At 42.7% G+C, this 22,675-nt stretch overlaps 1 protein-coding gene across 2 annotated transcripts in view; it reads left to right on the top strand.

Annotated features, from left to right (window-relative positions):
- Nucleotides 1-22,675, top strand: part of macrod2 (mono-ADP ribosylhydrolase 2) — a 381,154-nt gene that overhangs the window by 214,043 nt on the left and 144,436 nt on the right. The gene's annotated exons all lie outside the window — the stretch shown is intronic.

Genomic DNA, 22,675 nt, shown 5'->3' with positions numbered 1-22,675 from the left:
TGAGCCTGTTTTCTGTGGCCTGAAGCGATACCCATGCTGTCCCTTAGATTTGATTTTGCCACATAGGAGTCCAGTCAGGAACCCGGGTCCTGGAGGGGAAGCAGGCAGCGAGGCCTAATGATGAGAGGACATGCACTAACACACACCTCTGTGCAGCAGCACGGTGACAGTGAGACGGCTCTGGAGTGTCAACCTAGTTGTCTCTGAAGTCTGTCTACAGAGCCACAGATACGGTATACGGGTCAACATGGCGGCGGCAGTCTCACTCATGATGCACGCTTTTCATCAAGTTAAACTGAATCTGATTAGAATAAAAGACAGGAGCTGCATCCAAAAGTCCAACACTTACAATGTAAAGCGTATGTGTTGGCATTTGCTATCATGCATTGTCTGTAGCAACAAAAAAGCATTTTGTTTTTATAAATTAAACTAGGCCTGCAACTAACAATTATTTTCATTGTCAATGCATCTGTCAATTATTTACTAGATCACTTCGTTCTTTGATCTATAAAATGTCAATCAGTGTTTCCCAAAAGCCAAGATGACGTCCTCGAATGTCTTGTTTTGTCTACGACTCAAAGATATTGAGTTTACTGTGATAGAGGAGTAGAGCAAACAGAGATATTCATATTTAAAAATCTAGAATCGGTTGACTTTTCTTTTCGTGAAAAATGACTGAAAATAGTTGCAGATTAATTTAACAGTTGACAACTAATGGATCAGCCAAGCAAACACATTAATAAACAATATCCAATTATCTGCCAAATAACACACATACAAAGGATTGTCTTTATTTGTTGCCCAGTTTGAATTATCGACTAAAGAGCTAATGGATCTGTCCATGAAGTATACTATATAATTATGTCTATTTCTTAAAACCTTTAACATTACACATTTTACAATACAACAACTCAAAATAAGGTTAATCACTCAACAGCGATCTCTTTCTGGTTCCAAGCAGGATATGGAGGGTATATTCCCACCAATACGTCTGAACCAAATCCTAAAACCAAAGACAGCAGAACATATCTCTTTGCTTGTTCAGCAGAACGAGGAGTGAGATTTCAATGCTTTTGGCTCTGCTTGCCTTAGATTTAGCGCAGCAGTAAACAGAAAGAAAACTCTCATGTCTGATTTATTTAGTCAGGTGATAGTGAAGCTTCGATTGGAGATGGTTTCATATGGAATACTGTAATAATAAAGCACACAGCAACATGAGTAATGTGTATGTTAATCTTGTGTTGCAATGAGGCGGAGTCTATTCATACCTTATATAATGGTATTGGGCATTTCACCAACCCTCTCAGGGTTTAGATATTTCCTATGGAGCGTGTGTGGGCTGGATGTGGAGGCTATGTCTCTTCTTTTTTTTTTTCGACTGAGATCTTATATTAAAAAATAAAAAAATGACATCATCCATGTTGAGTAAATAACGAATTCCAAGTAGTTGTGATGTTCAGCAAGTATTCTCATATTCCCATGATTGAATGGAGCCCTGCTTCTCCTCTGCAGTGGGGTTGCACACGTTAACAGGCACGGATTCTTTGTTTCACGTCGCTGTCACTCTTATTTCTCCGGGCAGCTTGACAGCATCTTAGTGTCAGGATTTCAAGAGTCCCTGGCTTTTAACCAACTTAGGTGACAATTCCTCCATTTCTTGACAGCTTAAATCCATCCATTGCAATGCCATGCGACAACAGGCATTTTCTTCTGCCTACCCCCTTCACTCCTCACTCTCCTTTCCTTTTCTTCTCGTACAGGGCTATGCTTTTCTGTATTCCACAATCAATTATCTTTAATGGCATTTGATGGGCTAAATGAGGCATGTCACACAATGTTGAGTCACTTCGTTTATAGTGTCATTTCATCTAATTCCAACTGCAAACTGGAAAGAATTCAAATGTCTACTGTCACCCAAAAAGGGACAAGGCTGGATTTAGAGGATGGAAGGCGTGGACGCTTAATTGAGATTAAAGTCTTTACAGAAGCTGTCCTGCCTGTCTGTGGACTACAGCCTTAATATAGGCTCGGGCTCTGTTTCGTATTGTGTTTGCACAAAAGGACTCGCTTGGCACCAGAAACAAATGGCCACCGCTGTTTGCGTGTAATGGTGAGAGAATATTCTGCTGCTCCCTCTTTTCACCTCAGCTTAGTTCAGCCGCTGACCCTTTCCTGTCCATCATTAAAAGCTCAGAGCATCGCTCTTTTTCCATCCTGGCTCTGCAGGTGTGTAATTGCCATTGATGGTACAGGAATAGTATTTTGAATATAGCCTACAAAATGGAATGTCGTGTGGTTTCAATATTGCTTTTCTGGGTGCAGAGGAGAGAGCGCGAGCTTCCCTGCAGCTCCACGTCTAATTGGCTCGCTCCATAGTTTGTCGGATCCTGTCCTGTGGCTGTTCTTCAGTGCCCGTTCACACCTTTCCCCAGCATCCCTGCAGGAGGAGTGTGAAATCCATTCGTTTCCAGGCAAGAACCAAAGCGCTCTCTGCCCTGTGACAGACCATTTTGTCTGCAGCTCCAGACAGTTCCTATTAGGCTAAACAGGTATAACTCAACAGTATAAGTGAGGCGGCTAACAGTGAGTCATTAAAGAAACTTCAACTCGAACCCAAAGCGCAACGGCCACCCATTGTTCTGGTGATAAGCAGACAATTAGTGCTTCGACCAAGCATCGGCAGGGGTCGTGAATCATGCAGTTGCATCACGTCAACCCGGTTCAACCTGGGCAGGACAACATTAACCCCTTAAGAAGCCAGTTTAATAGCAGCACTTCCATTGTGTGCTTTAGCTCTCTCACAGAGCGTCACCACTGGAAGTGACAGAAATAGGTCTTTACCCAACAGTGAAGAAGGGGTTCTGTTCTCATGGCATGGTTAATGACTGACCTTTTGAAACTGTGCACTGGGATAACCCTGAGAAATGAGTCTGCCATCCAAAACCACTGATAACCTGCAAGCTGACCTTGACTGCAGGTAAACAGCAGCTTTGTTTGTGACTCTCTGTAATAGCCACGACCATTAACATGCTCTGGAGGCATTTGGGACCTGCCATCCCTCAGAGGCTCCGTGTGAAGATTTAGTGCCTCGTGCCACAAAGTTTACTTCCTGACTGAGGAATAGCACAGAACTAACGAGAGCGAGGAATTCAAAATGCTAAATCACCCCAGTTAGGGCACCACCTGTCTCTGGTGTGCCCTGGTAATTATCTTGCATCACTACATTCTCATTTCTGCCCATCAAGATGGCATTAGCATAGAACAGGAATGGCTTTGCATAAGCTAGATGAGGCACTTGGCTGATTGCATGCCTGTCCTGACCCCCGTGTCCAACACACAACGAGCGGAAGCTCTCCAGACCATAATGAACCCATAGGATGTTTTCTGGCTCCTCACAAATAAACAAAGAGCTCAAATGTTAGACTTTGTATAAATTTGCATTCATGACTTCATTATGTTTGTGGACACTGTTCTGTTCTCACAATCAGCGCTTCATTAAGTGGTGTCGGACACTTCATTGAAGTTCCTGTTCTGTTTAAAAGGTAGTTTGACAAGTTGCACCAGTGAGAACACCTGGCCCCATCTCGAGCAGACATAACGGATGAGTGTTTATGAGCACCATTTGTCAATTGAATCTGCTTGAACCAAGCCTTTTAGCTGAATATAAAACGAGTTTTGTAACCTCACAATACATTTTTTGATGTTGACTTCAGCGTTTTGTATCTACGTGTGTGTTCACGATGTGCCTCAATTTGTTGTTTCATCCCAAATATTTTAGGTTTCCTTAAAGGCACAATGAGGTACTTGAAGACTGACTGAGATTGCAGATGAGGCTTTGATCCGTCTTTGAAACACAAGATGTTTAAACGTGTTCCATGGACTTGCAAGTTGTGTAAAATACACATGGCTGCTGTATTCACTGTTTAGTAGCATTGCGCCATGTGTGTCTACACACGTATTGTGTTTGTCCTGACTATCTTAATGTCTTTTCTCTGCTTTGTGATTGAAAAATGGATAAATAAAAAAACAACATGAAGTAGATAGGCTTAGGGATTATCATTGAATATATTTCATTGCCGACTGCCTCGTCTCACAGCCTGCATTAGCTGTCAGCATTGGGAAGTTGTCAATCTCAAACCACTGTGAAACAAATCACCTTGTGACGGTGAGATAGCGGAGGAGTGAGGCGCAGATGAGACGGCTGATTATAGGAGCACCTGTGATCAGAATGCATTATGTGACAGTATTTATAGATAGTGTAGTAGATGGCTAGCGGTGCAGTAGAGCACACCACCGTGTGTCTGAAATGAAATGATGGAGAAGAGGGTTAGTAAAGGTAAGAAGCTTTTAAGGCCTTACTATAAACATTTGCAGGAATGGGTGAATACAGCGTAACAATTCTCTCTCTTCGCTCCAATTTATTGCAAAATGAGAATAAAAAATTCACGACAACATGCACATATTTACATGTTTGGCTCCTGTCAGCAGAGACTCGGCAGTAAAAAAAAAAAAAAACAGAACAAAGAGAAACTGTCAGCTATGGTATTGGTAGCACCAAGACAATACCAAGATAATTTATATTTGTCTACCATTATTTATCCATTGTCTACTCTGAATGAATTACCTGGGCAGTTTTTCGGCCTCTTTAGTGTTCCCCGGGCCTGAGTTCTGTCAGATGTGCCTTGGGGACTTGGACCTAATAGCCTTTATCGATTCAGGCGATAGCCGTATGAAAACCTACTTTTCCCAGGTCTCATTTTAATGTGGCTTTTGCACCTATGCCGAAGAAAACTGTCAATTGGTTTCTGCATCTCTGTGGAGCTCTACGGGTGAGTTAGTTAATGATATCGCCACAGAGTGGAGATTAGAACTCAATTATCTGCCTGTGCCATGGACCTGGTTTCTGGCCCAACATATTTATCACATTTCTTGATAGAGTTGCAGGAAGGTGGAAAAGAAGCTCACATCCACTCAACAAAGGAACTACCGTCCTGTGCCAGGAATAATATGAGGAGAGGAACTTTTCTTTTTGCAGTTTTTTGTCTTTTACTTTGTCTTTCTACAGTACTATATTTAGAATGTTTTCCTCTACGAAACAAAATCTTGCTTGCAACGTTGCATGCATACTGTCATTCATCAGTTCTTCTGTCCTGTCCTTTGCAGTTTACGCTCTGGGATCCAAAACCTTTCAATTATTGTAAGTCTTCTCAAAAACCTGTGTGAACTAATTGAGTCCTGCAGTCCAGATATAAAGTTCCGTTTTAATATTCAAATCACCAGACTGTCCTGAGGCTCCCTATATTGTTCAGTCACATTAAAGTTGTGCTTTGAAAAGAGTCTGAGAATACAAATGCACTACTTTTCAAAGCAAGCTGAAAAAGCTCTCCCTCAGACAGACTAAATGTAACATTTGTGCCTTGCTGAATACCAGGGGATGCAGTCATTGAGGACGTTTTCTGGCACCACGGCTTTACAAAAAATGTTTCAAAAATGTTTTTCATAAGTACCGGTAGTCATTTACAGTTGGACTACTTTGGGCTTTCAAAAGAATATATTTTCTTCAACCAAGATAAATCTCTGCTATTAGGGAGAAACTAGAAAAAGCATTTCCTGCTGAAAATGCGTTGGAATGCTGAAAACTGAAATTAATCGCAAAAACATTGCTGAAAATAGATATCCAATTCAAAAACAAATAGCAAAAAGCTTAACAATTCAAAAAGTTTAAAGATTACAAATATGCAAAGTCATATCACACCTCTCCTGAAAGAGCTGAACATTTTGATATTTGAACAGTTTCTGTGGCTTAAAAAAATTCATCAGTGGTGATATTTGTAGTAGTATAAGTTGCAGTATAAGTATTATTAGTAGAAGTATTAGTAGCATTAGAAGAAGTACTAGTAGTAGTAGCAGTGATATTTGTAGTAGTAGTAGAAGTTGTAGTAGAAGTATTATTCATAGTAGAAGTATTAGTAATTAGAAGAAGTAGTAGAAGACGTAGTATCAGTAGTCATAGTAACAGCTGTAGTATTGGTTGTAGTATTTAATATCACAGTAGTAGTAGTAGTACTAGTAATGGCAGTAGAAGATGTAGCAGTAGTAGTAGTACTAGTAGCAGTCTTACAAATAGCTGTAGTAGTAGTACTACTTTTAGTAGCATGAATAGCAGTAGTAGTAGTAGCAGTTGTCGTATAAGTTATAGTAGTAGTGGTAGTAATAGCAGTAGTGGTAGTAATAATATTGATGTAGCAGTAGTAGTAATAGTAGCAACAGCAAAAGTTATAGTAGAAGTAGTAGTAGCAGTAGTAGTAATACTATATTAGCAGCAGCAGTAGTAGTTGTCGCAGTATTAGTAAGAGCATTCATTTTTGTAAGCTTGTTTAAATACAGTTAATCCATGGGGCTTTTATTTTGAAAGGGTGGTGCTGGGTGGGGGAGAGGAGACATAATCATAATGTCTGACACACATAAACAGAGGTTATTAAATTCATGGCTTCATCACAAGCATTTCAATTAGAATTCACTCTTTGGGGCTTTTATTTTGAAATGGGGTGTGTGTGTGTGTGTGTGTGGGGGGGGGGGGTCCTCTAAAGATCCCTAAGACCTGAAAGACTGTATATGAGAGAGAGAGAGAGAGAGAGAGAGGAGTGCATGTGTGTCTGTGTGTTTATCAACATCACTAATTGGTGCACTCTAAGCTGCGCAATACACACCCATTATTAAGTCAGAAAAGGGCTGAAAAATCATAAAAGTTAAATTGCTGCAGTTCAAAAAGTTTAAAAGATATCAGAAATCATGAATTATGCGGCAATAGCTCAGGGTTTTCCCAACATTTGAAAGTTGAAATGGTGTCTTTAGCTGAAAGTATGAGGAAGTTGAAGGATTTGAAAGTTGAAGAAGTTTAAGAGGATTTGAAAATCTTCTCCATAGAAACCCATTCAAAAAAAAGCTTAATAATTCAAAAAGTTTAAAGGTTAGAAATATGAAGAGCTCTGCTGAAAGAGCTGAACATTTTAATAGTTGAACGGTTTCTGTAGCTTAAAATATGAAGGAGAAGAAGAGTTTCAAAAAAAGGGGGACGGAAGAAATAGTGGAATAAAGATTCGAAGATTCCAACAATAATAATTATATCTGCTTTGGATGGAAATCAAGCTCTTTTGAGAATTCCCCAGAATTAGAATGTCATTTTTTTCATGCGAGTGCAGCAACGTGCCTTATCCTTTCTTCCTTCAATATATTGGCTCTCATTTGTTTAAAATAAGAAAAAAAACTGCAAAACCGAGAACTGGGGAAATGAACTCACCCCACTCAACATATTCTCTTATCTTTTCAAAAGAAATGTCTGCAGAACTTTGCACAATAATTAAGAGATTTTTATCATGAAGTAAACAGATGCAACAGAATCAGAAAAGCACAACACTTTTTGGATTTCAAATCTAACTTCCATTTTCCTCTCCAGATGTCTTTGGCTGCCAATCACCTCGCTTCTTTCTTTCAGTGAAAGATCACGTGGGAAACCTTTCCATTTTCTGGAGGTCAGTATCTGTAGCAGTCCACAGTCAGAGTCTGCCTGATGCTGTCGAGGTGTTTTTCATCAGAAGACTCTACTGTACTTGCTGCGAGGCACATACAAGATTCTCTTTTGATGTGGTTTTCTTTTGAGAAAAGTACAAGACTGGTGATAGTAGTGACATCGCCTGCAGCCCGCTGCAGACACTGATTGAAGAGTCTATTGTGGCTTCAGGAGTGCTGTCAGAGGAAAGCAGGCTCCTGGAGCAGGTCACTGTGATCTTTCTGGCACCCACTGGAGCTCACAAACAGCCCCCCCCCCCCCCCGTGTCCCTCCACCACATGTCCTGGTAGAAGGATGTGAGTCCCCAAGGGAGGCTTCTTGGCAGCCAACGCTGCCTCCTACTGCTGCAGCACCTTCATTAATATACTGACAGACTTGACAAGGATAAGAGAGCTTTATGTAGCGATCATCGTGCTCTGGAGTCTAACAGAATTGCCTCGGTTGAGCCTTAACACTTCCAGTATTACATTTATGTTTCCGATGTTTTCTTTTTTTTCTGTCCGCCCAGCCTCCCGTCCTCTCCGGCTGTGATGAGATCAGACCGGAAAAAAATCAATAAAGAAAACATTGTGGTTTGACAGTGACATGAAACACCCAAACTCATGCACGGCCGTAAACATGCCAGTTGTCAGAAGAGCTTCGGTTGATAAAGTAGCTGTTTGTATTTGCTTTTTGGAAGAACAGGTTTTGTGTGGCCGGTCACAGTGGCTGGATCAGTCACAGATCATCAATGGCTTTTATGTCGAATCGGGATTGATTATATGTCAAAAAATACACTGCAACACTGCAAGTACATTGCATGACAAGATGACAATGACAAATACGTACTGTAATGCTGTACACGCGTGCTGCTGTCAATATGCAGGGCATGTCCTATCATCCACACCATTCATGCCTACAGTGTTTAACTGTGTTTACAGATGTTCGTGCCCCTGTCAGTTTGTTAAATTACACACCGAGAACCAAAATGCTCTCACTGATTTGCATTTTTTGTCTTGTTCCAAGGTGTGCAGTGTGCTGCAGTGTTGCCAACAGAGAAAGTAAAAGCTTCCCACCCACACAACATGGTGACTTTCAGCCCTACATGTCTTTGAAGTCGGATTCAAAGGATAAAACAGAGGTTGGGAGAAAATAAGGGAGTGATTCCCCCTTTTTTTTTCTCCAGCCATCCTTTTTCTGTTTGAGCGAGTGCACGTTTAGTCTCTTTGTGGTCAGCTCAAGTTCACTTTTCATCACAAAGCCAGTCTCGCCGCTCTCATCCGCCAGTGTACCAAAATATGGATCTGTACCTGCGGCGTGATGCGCGGTTTGATTCAGGATTTGGTAACGGTTAATAAAGTTGTGCTTATTTCAACAGAGCGCCACACAACTTGCCTTTTGTGGAACAAATGTTATAGCTGTGAGTGCTACACATTGTCCAGCTCGAGTTCTCTGTGAACATGTAGCACTCGTCTGGCATGGTGGTGGTTTATATGCAGCTGAGTGCCTCGGTGTCAGGAGGTGAGGACAGTAAGAGGTTCGTCAGGAGGAACACCTGTAAATAATTCAACTTGTCAGGGAGTAAAGGGTCAGGGCTCCTGCCTACATTGGAAGATTCTGGAATAAGATAAGATAAGATAATCCTTTATTAGTCCCTCAGTGGGGAAATTGCAGGATTACAGCAGCATTGCTCACAGTAAATAGAAATAAAAGATAAAAATCAAGTAATACAGCTAAACTAAACAGTAAAACAGTGATAAAATCACTGTTGGGCTGAGGACAGGCTGCATACGTCTATAGTCTGAGATCATTATTTCTCACCAGCATAAACCCACACATCAATTTGTTTTGTTTTTTACTTTTCTCAAAGTCCCAACAGAATCTCTTCATCCAATTCATGACTGAATTGATCCATCATGTTGGCATGACTGATATAATACAGAAGTGCCATTATAAGAGAAAAGCTCTTACAAGCTAAATGATGTTCAACATTTTGTATGCTGCATCCTAATAATGCCTCCATTATCCAAGTAATTACTTTAAAGGTACAGATTTAATAAACACACTGCGGAAGTGTTCCAGAATGCCTTTTGAAGGCTATTATTGGAGCGCTATGGTCTGCATTAGTGGCATCTGTTATTCCCATGCTCTCTTGCTACTATCTGTGCAGGTTAATAAATCACAAAGCAGTCTACAGCATTGTGCCACAGGCGGGGGGGGGGGTATAACAACACCAATGTTGATGCAGACACACCTATAGGTAGCTTCAGCTTCCTGCGATCTCGTTCATATCACTCCAAACCTCTACCCTGCAGCACTCAGGCTTACACAGAGGACACTATCAAAGCATCAGCCATAGAAGACAAAACACGAGACGAGCGCGAGCATAAAGTGTAATATATATTTAGGAAATGCTGCAGTGTTCAGAGCTGTGGCAAATTGGTATTGTTACAGTTCCTCATTTTAGTCTGCGCTGCTTCACGGTGCCGTTGCATTACCCTGGTGGACTTTGATGGTGGAAAAGAAAGGACGAGGCTAGGATTAGTTTAATGCTGCTAATTAACAAAAGACAGAGGAGAAGAACACACTATCTGGTGCTGGATGTCATGCAGCCCTTCAGCACCTCCGCTGCTGTTAATTACCTCTGGCATTTCACTATCTCTCCCAGGAATGGACGGGGCTTGCATCTCTTGAGCTGCTGCCTGCATGGTCATTAGAACGAATAGATTTAGCCGAACCAACTGGTAGCATGTGCTGTTTTTCCAGCTGGCTGTCAGGATTAAGGCAAGTGTCAGTCCAATGGTGGCCTGTTTGAAAGTGGGGGGGGGGGAAACAAATCTGTCGTGGTTATCGTTTAATTTTTTCATTTGACTTTTCTTTGGTTTTTCAAATTTAAAAAAACGAAATCCTGTTAGTAATATACTGGTGAGATATGTGAAGTCCTTCTGACAGAGAAACTCTCCACATGTTGCCATTATTCCCAAGTTCACAATTTTAGTGCAAGGCATGAGAATTAGTCAGTGTCTTATCAACGTCCCCCCACATTTATTAAATGGATGAACTTTCTGACGCTTGATATCCAATTAAGATAGCAATTGCATGGGACTTACCAGATGAATAGTGTCGAGAATTCAGCCTTTCAACTGTACAACACATGGAATCAGCCACGGCAGACTTTTCTATCGCCGTTCAGTTAAGACCTGCTATGCAGTTCTGCTTCTATGCTGGAGGCTCTAATGCTACTTCTCCGCCCTGCTGTCCATCAAATGGAACTATTCACCAATAAACATTTCCTCCATGACTCGTAAAAACAATGCTACTATCCCCAGAGGCGAAAGACACCTGCTTATATAGTTCAGAGACTATATAATGTAATATTATATATAATGTATATTGGGCATTGGAAATTAGCAGTAGCTAAAATGCTGGGATACACTGCATTTGGATGATTGTTGTGCAATTCTCTATGTGTATGTATTTGTCCATATCGAATGAACGAGAAATGAAGAAGTGGACATATCGTCTCTGTGACGCCACCCATTGGTATGTGAACTGCCGTTTTGAAGCTACTCCAACTGAGACATTAAAGCCATGTTTACGATGTGTACTGAGCTATTAAACCACGCGAGAGGTCGGGTCATTTCCCCAAAGACTTCTATACAATCGCACTTATTTTTGCAAGTCAACGCTCATGTCTATTAGGAAGAAAGCAAGTTAAAGTAACTTCCGCATTGGCTTCACTCTTCAGACCTGGAGGTTGGCGCCTTAGATCAGCAGAAAATACATTCCTGTAGTAAGTTCCTATGACGGTGCTTTGGGCTTCGTCTTTTTTAATGGGTTGTCAACTGGATGTAAACTACCAGTCGCTGTTGAAAGCCAAGTCAAGACTTTTACAACAGAGTACCTGCGCTAATCTGTTTCTTAGCCTCATCTGCTGTGCCAACAACAGGAGCATCTGACTTAATAATGACTCAATAATAAGTGCAAGACTTCAGAGGTTTTTATTTTTGCAGGTGCAAAACATCCTTGGCAGTTGCACAGCTTTGACTCATATTTCTGTGGCAATAAATCCCCTGCATGCTGACCTCCAGAGAATACCGCGTGGCCCGAAGGCCTAATCCAGTTACAACGTGTGCACCAACCGTACTTTATCACAGGCAACAGTATCTACCTCTCCTCAGGCTGTGAGACCACACTCTTGAGAAAAGATACCTCCGAGCTTTGCTGTAGTCTTGGATCACATTGTCCTAATCCATTCCAAAGCGTAACCACTACATCCTAGGAAAACAAAACATGCCCTTAGCCAAGGCTGAGGGGTAGCTCACACCTGTCTTCCCAGTATGGGCTCTGTTCTCACATGTTTCCAGAGAGAAGAACTAAATAAACAAAAAAAAGACACGCAATTCCTCCTCGAGTCCCCCTGTCTGCCTGCAGAATGCTTTCAACACGAGATTCATGTCCTTGTGAGAACCACAGCAACACATGTTGATTATTTTTACAAGGCTTTTATAAACTAAACATGTCATCTGCCACACACTGAGCCGCTCACATGAATCTGCTGCTACAATTAAAGCAAGCATGCATGTATTTATATGTATATATATATGCATAAGATTTATTTCACATAATATAGTGTAATATAAGTAAATAGATATGATAATCATAATACCACTGATCACATTCTTGCCAGTGTAACACAGGAATCCCTGTCCCTGTTTAAAACCAAGGCCAGTATCAGGTGACAGGAAACGATTGGAAATGAAGGGCAAGAACGTCTGATTAGTCCTCCATCTGTGTTGGATTTAGCGCTTATCACAGTGGACGTTGACCTCAGTGTCTGTGCAGGCCAGACATTGTGGAGTAGATGGTACTCAATCACGCAGGCTCATTTTGGGATTTGGTTTTCCTCCCTCGGGCATCTGGTGCCAATTTTCAGAAGGTTTTGGACCAAATTGTGGCTGGAATGTGGATCATCATTCAGTGCACTTATCTGGCCTGTCGTGTCCTAAAAAAACAAGCCGGACAGGAAAAAGTATTTTCCTCCTGAGCCTGTTAGAAACATCGCTCGAACGTTCTCCTGATAACCACTCACTGCTTACCTTTCCTTGCTTTGAACACATTTGAGAATTGGAAAAGCATTCTCTAACACATTCTTCTTGAGTGTCACTAATGTCTGTCCTTCTCCTTTTTTTCCCCGCCATGCCGTCACCTGTTTGGCCCCAATCAACTGTGTCTGGAAACACCATGCAGGTAAGTCCTACACTAGCTAGCTCCAGTGTTTCTGTCTGTGATTTTGATTTCACACGAGAATGATGTGAGGAACGGCACATATCCTCTAGCTGTCTTTCGTAGGTTGAAGCAATCACTTCTGTTGCCTCCTTGTGGCTCCTTTTTATCGATTGAGTGTCTGTATGATTCCCTGCTCTGCACTCAGACATTACCTGTGCTAGAAGATACAGATGAATTAAAGGCCAGGCTTTTTAAAGTAATGCAATTGCAGGAGAAAAGAGCTGCTTGGAATCTGAGAGAGTCATCTCCTCTCCGCTCCTCTTTTCTGCTTCACTGAAGTTTTGTAATTAGATTGTCATAACACATACTGCTCTTGGGCTCGCTGCTGCTTCATATTCAGATGGCTCTAATGATTTGTCTCCTGACTCCATTGCCACTGTTGACTTCGACTATGTTGATGTGACAGGGTTGTGGCTCAGGAGGTAAGAAAGGCTGAGGGGAAGTGCAAATCAGAGAAAAATAAATAAACACGAGATCGCTGATGAATAATTAGCCCTTTCTTGTGTTCTTGGAAGATAATCCAATTAGAGTATCCAATAATGATTAGCTCTCTGTATATTAATCAGTAGCTGACACAATGATGGCATTCTAAATCTTAAATTGATTGCCAGTGGGACTCACACGTATCACTTGATATGAAGCATTGTGCAAGACCACAAACTCTTTTTTTAGAAGTAGGAGTCAACTTCTTTGTTCTTTTTTTACGAAATGCCCTTACTTGTTCATCCATGCTCATGTCATATTATTTTAGAAGAGAATCAGAAGAACACAGTTCCTAAGGGAAAGGTCATAAATAGAATTTATGGGATGTAAGTATCGTGGGAATGGTCTTTTCTCAATGTTTTAACCATCCCACTGCATCCAGTTCCATTCCCACATCTAATTGCTGCTGACAGTACTTACAGAAAAGTCCTGCGTAAAGTAGTCTGGCTGCTGTACAAGCGTGTTTGCGAAAGCTTGGCCAGATCTGTGCTGTGGTCCAGAGGAGTGGGCTAAAACCAACAGATGGGTAGAGCAGAGGAAAACGCTGCTGCAGTGTTTGTCCCGAGCACCATGCCGAGCGGGTGTCCCTCCTCAGAGACTGACCACTGGGCCCTACATCCGCTGGTCCGATGCCAGGAGAGAAAGGGGCAGATAACGGGGGAAATAAGATGAGAGGGCACCTCCAATCTCAGATACGACGCGTGTGTATCCTCTTTTAATTTCCTCACCTGCAGCAATATGGAGAGGATCGCTAACACGGACACATTCATCCAAACAAGCGCCAGCCTTTGCCCAGCAGCCTTTGCCCAGCAGCATTTGCGCGCTGATGTCACAAGGCAGCCTCTGAGATACAGCCGGCCCAGTATGCGTCATTGTTGCTCCACCTAACGCAGCCTACTGTTAGCCAAAGTCTGCAGGTTGAGCCGGGTGCATGCTGCCCTCTCAGCGTGTGGGTGGAAGTAGTGCAACGGGAGCTCTAACGCTTAATATGAGCTGCCTCCTTTCTCCCTGTAAACAGGATATAATATCTGCTCTTCATTAATGATGCAGGGCCCAGCCCCACGCAGCAGAATGCATTAGAGCTTTAATCAGCAGATATGATTGCTTTGTACTCCGTCTGACTGCACTAGGGGGCCTCGTGGGGGTTTGGTGGCGGTTTATGACAACTAGCTGTCGACGGAAGAAAAGAGAAATGAAAAGAAATAAAAAGGTTTAATGATATTCAATCCAACAGCGCCGTAGAATGGTTTTAAAGGGATGAAGAGAATATAACCCCATAACTTTTGGATTTTTAAGGCAAGGGTGTGAAGAATTGCTTCGTCAGGACTAGCATCTGTTTATTCCCTTCACTCGTAGGTGTTCTACGAGTGCGGCTCGGAAAACCAGGATTCATTCGAAAAGCAATACAAACCTGACAGAAAGAGTAAGAGGACCCATAGTGATGCCCTCAAAACGTCTTCCCAACGTGTCCAAGCGGCTCTGCTTGATTTTCAAACCGTATTTGATTCTTCTTCTTTTTCTGTTTCATGCCAGAATAATCAAACGCAAATATTTGTCATCAGCTCCCTAGGAGCGGCCTTGTCACTAATTAGAGACGGTTTCTGAGATGTTGAGAATTCAACAAGGGACTGGATTGCGCTCCCTTTTGGGACTCATCTGGTTCCCACTGTTATTCTCGTATGGCATGCACACTGGAGGAGGACTTTGATGTGTGTGTGTTTTTTCTGGCCAAAATGTGCTTCAGCTGTCTTCTCTCCATATATTATGCAATTTCTATATTATGTGTTCTCTCCAGCATGTTTTTTTTTAACCATCACTGGTAATAAGGTTTGACATCAGTTTCCAGATCTTCTTATATGCGGAAAAGGCGATGAAATGCAATGTATAAAGAAACTCCGGCCCATCGGCACCAGTATAAACACATCACCACCAACCCAGCACCTCAGTGGTTGTTTTTATTGGCTGCTTGGTAACTGCAGAGGTAACTGTCACATGCTGACTTCCAAAGTGTTCTTTGAAACGAGGAAATCAACACAACACTAGGTTTAAGTACCGTAGGTCTACTTTCAACTGCAATTTATTCTGATACAAGTAAGGAGTTTTCATTCTGTCACCGTAACACACGTCTTGCTATAATTGGGTTGTGCAAACGAAGCGCCAGCCATTGCATGAATTACTCTTGCGCTACCTCTTTATTTAACTTGACGAATATGATTTCATTTGAATAATAATTGCTTTCGACAATTTAAATGTTTAATTCCAAACAAGGCCGGACTTACTTTTATGACGTGTCCATCCTCAAGCTGCTCCAGTGATAATGTGTTGGTGACTCAGTAAACATAAACACTCGACTCTTGCCCTACTCAAGTGGTCCGCACTGTTATGCTCGTGCTCTCATCGATCTGTGGTTACACAAGCGTCCGTTGTTTACCGTACCTTTTTGGACTCCATCGCAATGGTCGTTCGGGCTCGTACGAGTGAATTTGCCATCTGCTGAATGTGCGGGGATTCTCTCATCGTCGTCATTCTTGAATCCAAGTCCGGTTATGCAGGCGTTTTGGCACACTTTTGTCCTCGAGTGTGCCCAAACGCCCCCCATCCCACCCACCTGCTGAAACAGTGAACTAACTCAGCATCTATGTGGCCAGACTGGGGTGTAAAGCTTCGACCAGAGATGCCAAATGTGGAGCTTGTGCGCCTCATGTCTGTCTGCGTGTCTGCACAGAGACCTACCTCGCCTTACCGCTGTCGGTACATCTCCCCCTTCCATCATGTTGTCTAGTACACCTCCATCGCCCTTCAAATCCATTTAGTGGAAACACATTTCTATGAATTCAAAGGATTAGTGTATTATAGAATTCTGAGCCAATGTGATGTAACCGTTACATGTCTATTGATTCTCAGTCACGGGTGGAATAACATTTAATACAATCCCTCATTGTCTGTGTTTTGAATGCATTGTAATTCATGAGGCTTGTGTGATATCTGTGGCTATTGCTCCAGTATCATACTGCACGTATAAAACGTTTAAATGAAAAAGAAATTGCATTTTTATTAAAGATTGAGTTTTGTTTAGCTGTGACTTTACTGTTGCAAACTCAGTCATTCATTTTCTTGGTAAAAATATAAGATGTTGTATTTTAAAATCAAATTCTGAAGGGAAATCTTGTACAACAGGATTCTCACGAGCATCCATAATCCGTAAAGGGACTTAGTATCAGCTGGAGATACAGTTGTGTCCTGAGAGTGTGATTGTGTAATGTGTAGGTATTAGATGGCTCAAAGTGTACAATGTCATTACGCTCTATAAACTGAGACAATGTGTTTTCCATCTGCCGCTCCATCAGGACTTCTCGCCTACTGGAGATAGCAGTATTTACCTTTACCATACTTCAGTGCTGACAGCCTCCGCTGTGACTGAAGGTGTTGCAGGTGCTTAAACAGCTGGTTATGAAACTTGTTAGGACCCTGTTACACCTCATTTACTTATCTTGCTGCCACCATATCATTAGAATTGAAGGTTTTCCCAAATAGCCTTTGTACCCCTAACATGGCTCATGCTTTGTAGTCAGCCCATCGCTAGCTGGGACATTTGGGATCAGGTTCAGGATGTCCTTTCCTTGAGCTCTTTTAGGATGAAAAGCATCCGTAGTGGCTGTTTTGATTCACTGCACAGGTCTTAATCCATGTCAGGAGGTCAAGACACTGATGTACCCGTCTCTATTGTGTAGGACATGCTTCTTATTGAGATATCACCCACAGGTGAGGTAATAGCTCCTCAAGGCGCCCTTCTTAAACCTCCCTGCTGTCAAGTCTGTGGCTTTAGCAGCAGTCCTCCACAAGATTCATAAGACACCGATGAAGTTTCTTTCATTGGAGCCATTTTTTTGTAGTGTCTTGACCTCCCTGTGGTTCTCCTTTTTAGTTGGACACTGCAGGTATGTGGTGCATTAACGTCTGACTCCTACTGTACCCATCAAGGCTGAATTCATTTAAGTCACACAGAGCGTTGACTTAGCTCAGTGACGTCACTAAGCCCTTTGCAGAGGTGGCAATTTGCCTGGCAACATAAAACTGTTTGTTTAAGAGCTCATCAGGGATTATTGGCTTTTATTATGTCTGTGGAAATCATCGGCCCGGGGTGGAAATTGCCAAAATGGATTTTGTGCATTAGCCATCATGAGGGATTTATGTAGTATGTATAGCTAATGTCAACATCATTTTAACCAAAGGGTTAAAAGAGCGCTGGTTGCAGGAGTTCAGATAAGAGTTAACATGGAAATCCCTCACTCGGCGCCCTTATCTCTCTTGTTTTCTTTGTGTCTAAGCACTCTTGTTGCCTCTTTGCAGGCAGGGATTGTCGGAAACTGTTTGTTGTCACAAAAGGATCTTATTCGTTGTGACAGCTGGGGTCTGTGTATATGATGGTTATTTGGCCCGTGGAGGGTACAGTGTCTGCTGACTGCCCATGCCTTTTCATCAGTGTTGCACCAGCGGCCTCTTTATTACATATTCGTCCATCCTGAATGTGATGTGACACTTGCTTTCTAGTCAGGAACCTAATACCAAGGCATGTTTGTGAGCTCCCTGCTCTCAGGGTGGGAAAAAGTAATGGATGAGCTCCATAAACCCCCAAAAGGCTTGGCACCTGCCTCCCGCGCATTCTTTCAGAATGGTGCAAGTGTGGCTCGGATGCTGTTGAAGGCTGTAACACTGAAATAGAGTTCATTGTACATGCCCGTGGCATCTTCTCGCACCCTGCCAATCAAGCTGAAGCAAACATGTTCCTAAATAGTGCTGGGTGCTTCAACGGCACGGGTCACTAATAACAGGCTTTCATGAGTGGGTTTAGGGTCGGGTAGCGCCCTGCCTTCCCTGTGATTCACCAGCAGACGCCCATCAGAGAGCTGGCTCCTTCTGTCGTGGCATCAGAACTTTGACTGACAGGGAGATGTGCTGATGTGAAGGCAGAGCCGGAATAAACAGGCACAGCTAACGGAACACTTGAAACCATACAGCGCTTTCCTGCCCTCGGGACATGGCTGTTTCCACATACAGAGGAATGGATGTCAGTCATGCAATTTAAACCCCCCCCCCTTCCTGTTTACTGTAATGTAAGCACACAAGAGCTTGCTGTCTCTGTCTCTCTAGGATGCACAGACTCACACAAACACACACACAGAGTATTGTACAGTGCACTATTTTATTTATTTGTGTTTCGAGACTCCTCTGTCGTCCTGAATGCTAAATGTAGATAAGCTAATTTCCCTGAGCCGATTATCAGCTTCAGAAACAAGTGGGCAGACCACAGCTAACATTCAAACTGAGGATAAATTGAAAGAGCAGCAGAGAGCTGGAAATGGATCTCAGCAGTGGCATTTCTCTCCCGAGTCCCGAGATCCCCCTGGCTTTAAGAGACGCTGCTGTTTGCCACACTAAATGCCCAGTAATTCATTTATCCTGTAACTCAATAGGAACACAGCAGATATGATGGCTTTTAGAGACTTTCATTGTAAACAAAAGGAAAGTCGTCTCTGTGGAGATCTGGGCGGTAAACTCAGCCGCTCGGATCAACAGTCAGTTCTTCTCCTGCATGCTCTGTGCGACTGGTTACACACTTTGTTTATGAATGTTAACCATTAGACTGTTGTTGCTGAGCTCATGTTTTTATAGCTTGTGTTTACAGTACAATTTTCAGTTTGTGGTGTCTGGGACTTGTAAGGCAGCGCGCAAATCTTTCCCCGAACTCGCCTTATTAGATTAGGCATGACTGAAAGGTTAGACTTTACAGCGACTGTGTTCATCGTCTGTGAAGAGACGTCAGTGCTGCTGGACTTGTGTCAACTTACCATTCTGCCCATCTTTGCGCTGCTCCTCCTGAACTTTGTGATGGACTTTTTCTCATGAGGTAAGAAAAATATATACATTGTAATATATGTATGTTGTCTGGAGGTCATCACAACCTTCAATTTCTTTTGCAGAGTTTTCAAATCGATGCAGCATGGACACAAATACGACTGTAAATGGCTCTGCCCGCCGGTTTTCCTTTCATAGCAAGGGTATGCCTGACGATGACTTAATTCGGGGGACATTTACATTAGCAAATAGCACAAAACTGACAGGCTCCACTATAAATGAGCGAGTATGTCCTATCAAACGGCGGGACGGCTACTGGTTGGGAAATGGGACGTGTTAGGGCCATATGAACTGTATAGGCCTGCTGACAATGATGAATGTTGGCTCCAAAATACAGTACAAGTGATTTCCTCCACTTTATTTATTTATATATTCGCTGCAATTGGGGCCATTTTTTTGACCAATCTGATTAGGAGGCTACCGTACGGGGAAAGGAGAGGAGGAGAGAGCGCCGCAGCGAAGGACACTCGCCTCATGTGAGAGGTCTTTTACAAATGGATATTGGCTTCCATCTGAGTGCTGCTAGCAGCATCTGGTGAAGTGTACACAGTGACCCTCTGCACCATCCGGCAAACTCCTCCAGAGTTATTACACGGAGGATGTGGAGTGAGGAGACACAGTGTTAAACTAAATGCGCTGAGGTTCTTTTTGTTGCAAGGACTTAAGTCGACAGCCATGAACATCTCGCATCATCACGCAGATCTATGTATCTATTCCATTCTAGAGATGTGATCCTTTAGTCCTGTGATCTCTTCACTATGTTTAAACTGTGACTAAAGGTTGTCCCAGGCTTGTTTTTATTTCCAGTTGTTGTCATGCAGGCAGCAGCATCAGGAACAGCACACATTTTAGGAGCCGTTGTACGAAACCTGTAAAGATGCCTCTCTACTTCATAAAACTGTTTTATAGGCCCTGATGTTTTAATGCTGTTTGGATTAACGCAATCTTTCTGTCACAGACACATGACCGGTGCTTCTGAGCCTATCGCAGACTGGCACTCAACTTTCTTCAAGCCCGTTTTATGCCTTGATAAAACATGCCAATTATTCACATATTGCGCAGTTTGAGAGACTTTGCAGCCAAGACGCAGCAGCGAGGAAGCTGTGTTGGTAAGGTGGGAGTGTGATGAATTCAAATATGTTCCTCTTCTCATTTGAGTTCCATGGAGGCGTGCTATTTTCTCATTAAACTGACGGCAGAAAAGGATTCAGTCTCCCCTTGGAACACCACTCTGTGTAATGTGTGTTGTATGTGTAAAGGGCTGATTATTAGCAATTATGCTTTTGTGTGTTTGTTTGTTCTGTCTAACATGCTTAGCGTCACGTTAATTCAAAACAAATCTTAACTTTGCGTGTCAAACATTTTGGGGAAATGCACAATTTCATTGATATAATTAGGGGCCAAGCTAATTGCTTATTAGCCTTGCATTTCCTCATGCTTACTAGCAATGGAGCACATTAACACATGATGTAGACAAACATCCTCAATTTGCATCCATATGAAAAAAACAACAACATGGAAAATGGTAAAGAGCTCTGCAATTTACAACACAAACAACATCTTTTTTATAAAACTGCCCACAGACGAGCAAAATGTAGTCTCTGAAGTCCTTCAGTAGTTGTATTCTGCTTCCAGGTGTCTCCATGGTGCCTTCAGGCTTTGTTTGATGTTACTTCCGCTGTGTCTACTCGTACCATCCTTGTTGGTGTCTTATTTAAATGACACCTACAGCCAAGCATGTGTATGTCCACAGACTGTCCAGTAGGTCATACTGTTTACTTCTGATGCTCTTAGCTTTTTCAGGACTTTAATTCCTCCCAATTCTAGCCAGGGCTGGTTAGGTGCTAGTCAACACACAAGAATCTAAATTATATTGATGTTTATCAAGCCTGGACACAGAGTTGCTGCCTGTTTTTGGAACGAAAGGGCAAAACTTCACACATGCTGTTCTGAACCTTTCTCACCTGTCTTGATCCCCGTTCTCCCGCTGTGCTGTATAAATGTGTCTGTTTGTGACACCAGTGGCCTATTCATCCTTTAACAGGAGCCGACACATGTGCGCGGTGTTTATAGACATCCAAAACGCTGTCAGTCACTGTGATGATGTGTTGTGCTGCTCTGAGAGGCTGCGGTGGAGCATATCCGTCCCAGGTATGGGGCTCCATAGCTGGGATGGATATGCTCCATAGGCCCAGTCCATTAACACATCCACCACTGACTCATAAATCACTGTCCAAGGCCTCCACAGACAGCCCGAGCCTGTTGGAACATTCTGGCCTCCTGCACTATTCACATATGAACCACTGCAGATAAATCACATCCTTCCCTCCAACAACTTTCCTTCCTTTCCTTCACCTCCCAGTTATCCTAATATCTTTGGCCAGATTAGCATTTTTTAAATCCACATCTACTCCTTAAAATGTCAATGAGGTCAGAAAGGAGAGTATGAAGTGACTCTGCTTTGGCCTGTGCTAGGAAAGCAGGATGCAGTCAATTACTGCACGAGCTGCCGCACCCTGTCGCACTCATGAAGAAGCAGTCAGCCAGTCTGCTCCCCTGTCAAAGAAACGGAGTCGTTGTGGTCTGCGTGATGAAGCGTTATCCAATTCCCCTCGACAAATGAACTCATCAATGATTGATTTAGATTGAACATGTATGAAGAAACCATTCATCTATTCATGGACTCTCATTTGTCCTGTTTTATGGAGTGATGCTTTGGACAAGAAGTACCAAAATGGAAAAACCCAATCGTCCAGGAAAGATAGGCTTTTTTATTAATGCCTTTCTCTCCATCTGCCTCACAATTCTCTAACACAAAGAATTCATTTGAGCTTCTCAACGGCACAAAAAGATGTGTTCTGATTAAAACTATTCTTGTACCTGAATTGAAATGCAAGATTCGCCATTTTATGTGATTATCGTTTTAACATGTGCACAGGCCTGTGAACCCCAACTGCGGCAAAGTCCTGAAGCATTAATTCACCCCATTGTTAGACACACTAGAATGTCATTTTTTTCTGTCTTTCACACCTCATACGCTTGGCATGGAATATGGGACAGTGAATGTCAGCACCAAGAATGTGAAGTACTTCATAGCAAAGGACGGTACTTTTCCTCAGCCCCTTCTGGAGCAGTGTGAATGCCAACACGAAGAACATTGGATGAAGAAGAAAAAGCGAGAGCAGGCATGGAAGGAAAGATGGAGTGGAGGAGTGTGGGGGGGGGGGGGGGGTTCATAAAAAATGAAAGAAAAGATGCCAACTCATTAAACATGTACAGTTGAGAGACGGGGAGTGAAGAAAGGGGTAAGAAAAAGCGAAGAGAAAAGTTTTTTTCTCCCCCTCTCTCTCCTGGGCTCAGAAGCAGCCAGCATGGGCATGGCCGTACCCTGTTGGCCTCCTGCAGAGCAACAACCCACTGTTCTGTCAACACAAGTAT

This window comes from Melanostigma gelatinosum (assembly GCF_949748355.1).
Source record: "Melanostigma gelatinosum genome assembly, chromosome: 12".
Taxonomy (NCBI): Eukaryota; Metazoa; Chordata; class Actinopteri; order Perciformes; family Zoarcidae; genus Melanostigma; species Melanostigma gelatinosum.
This window is presented reverse-complemented; position numbering and strand designations above follow the sequence as displayed.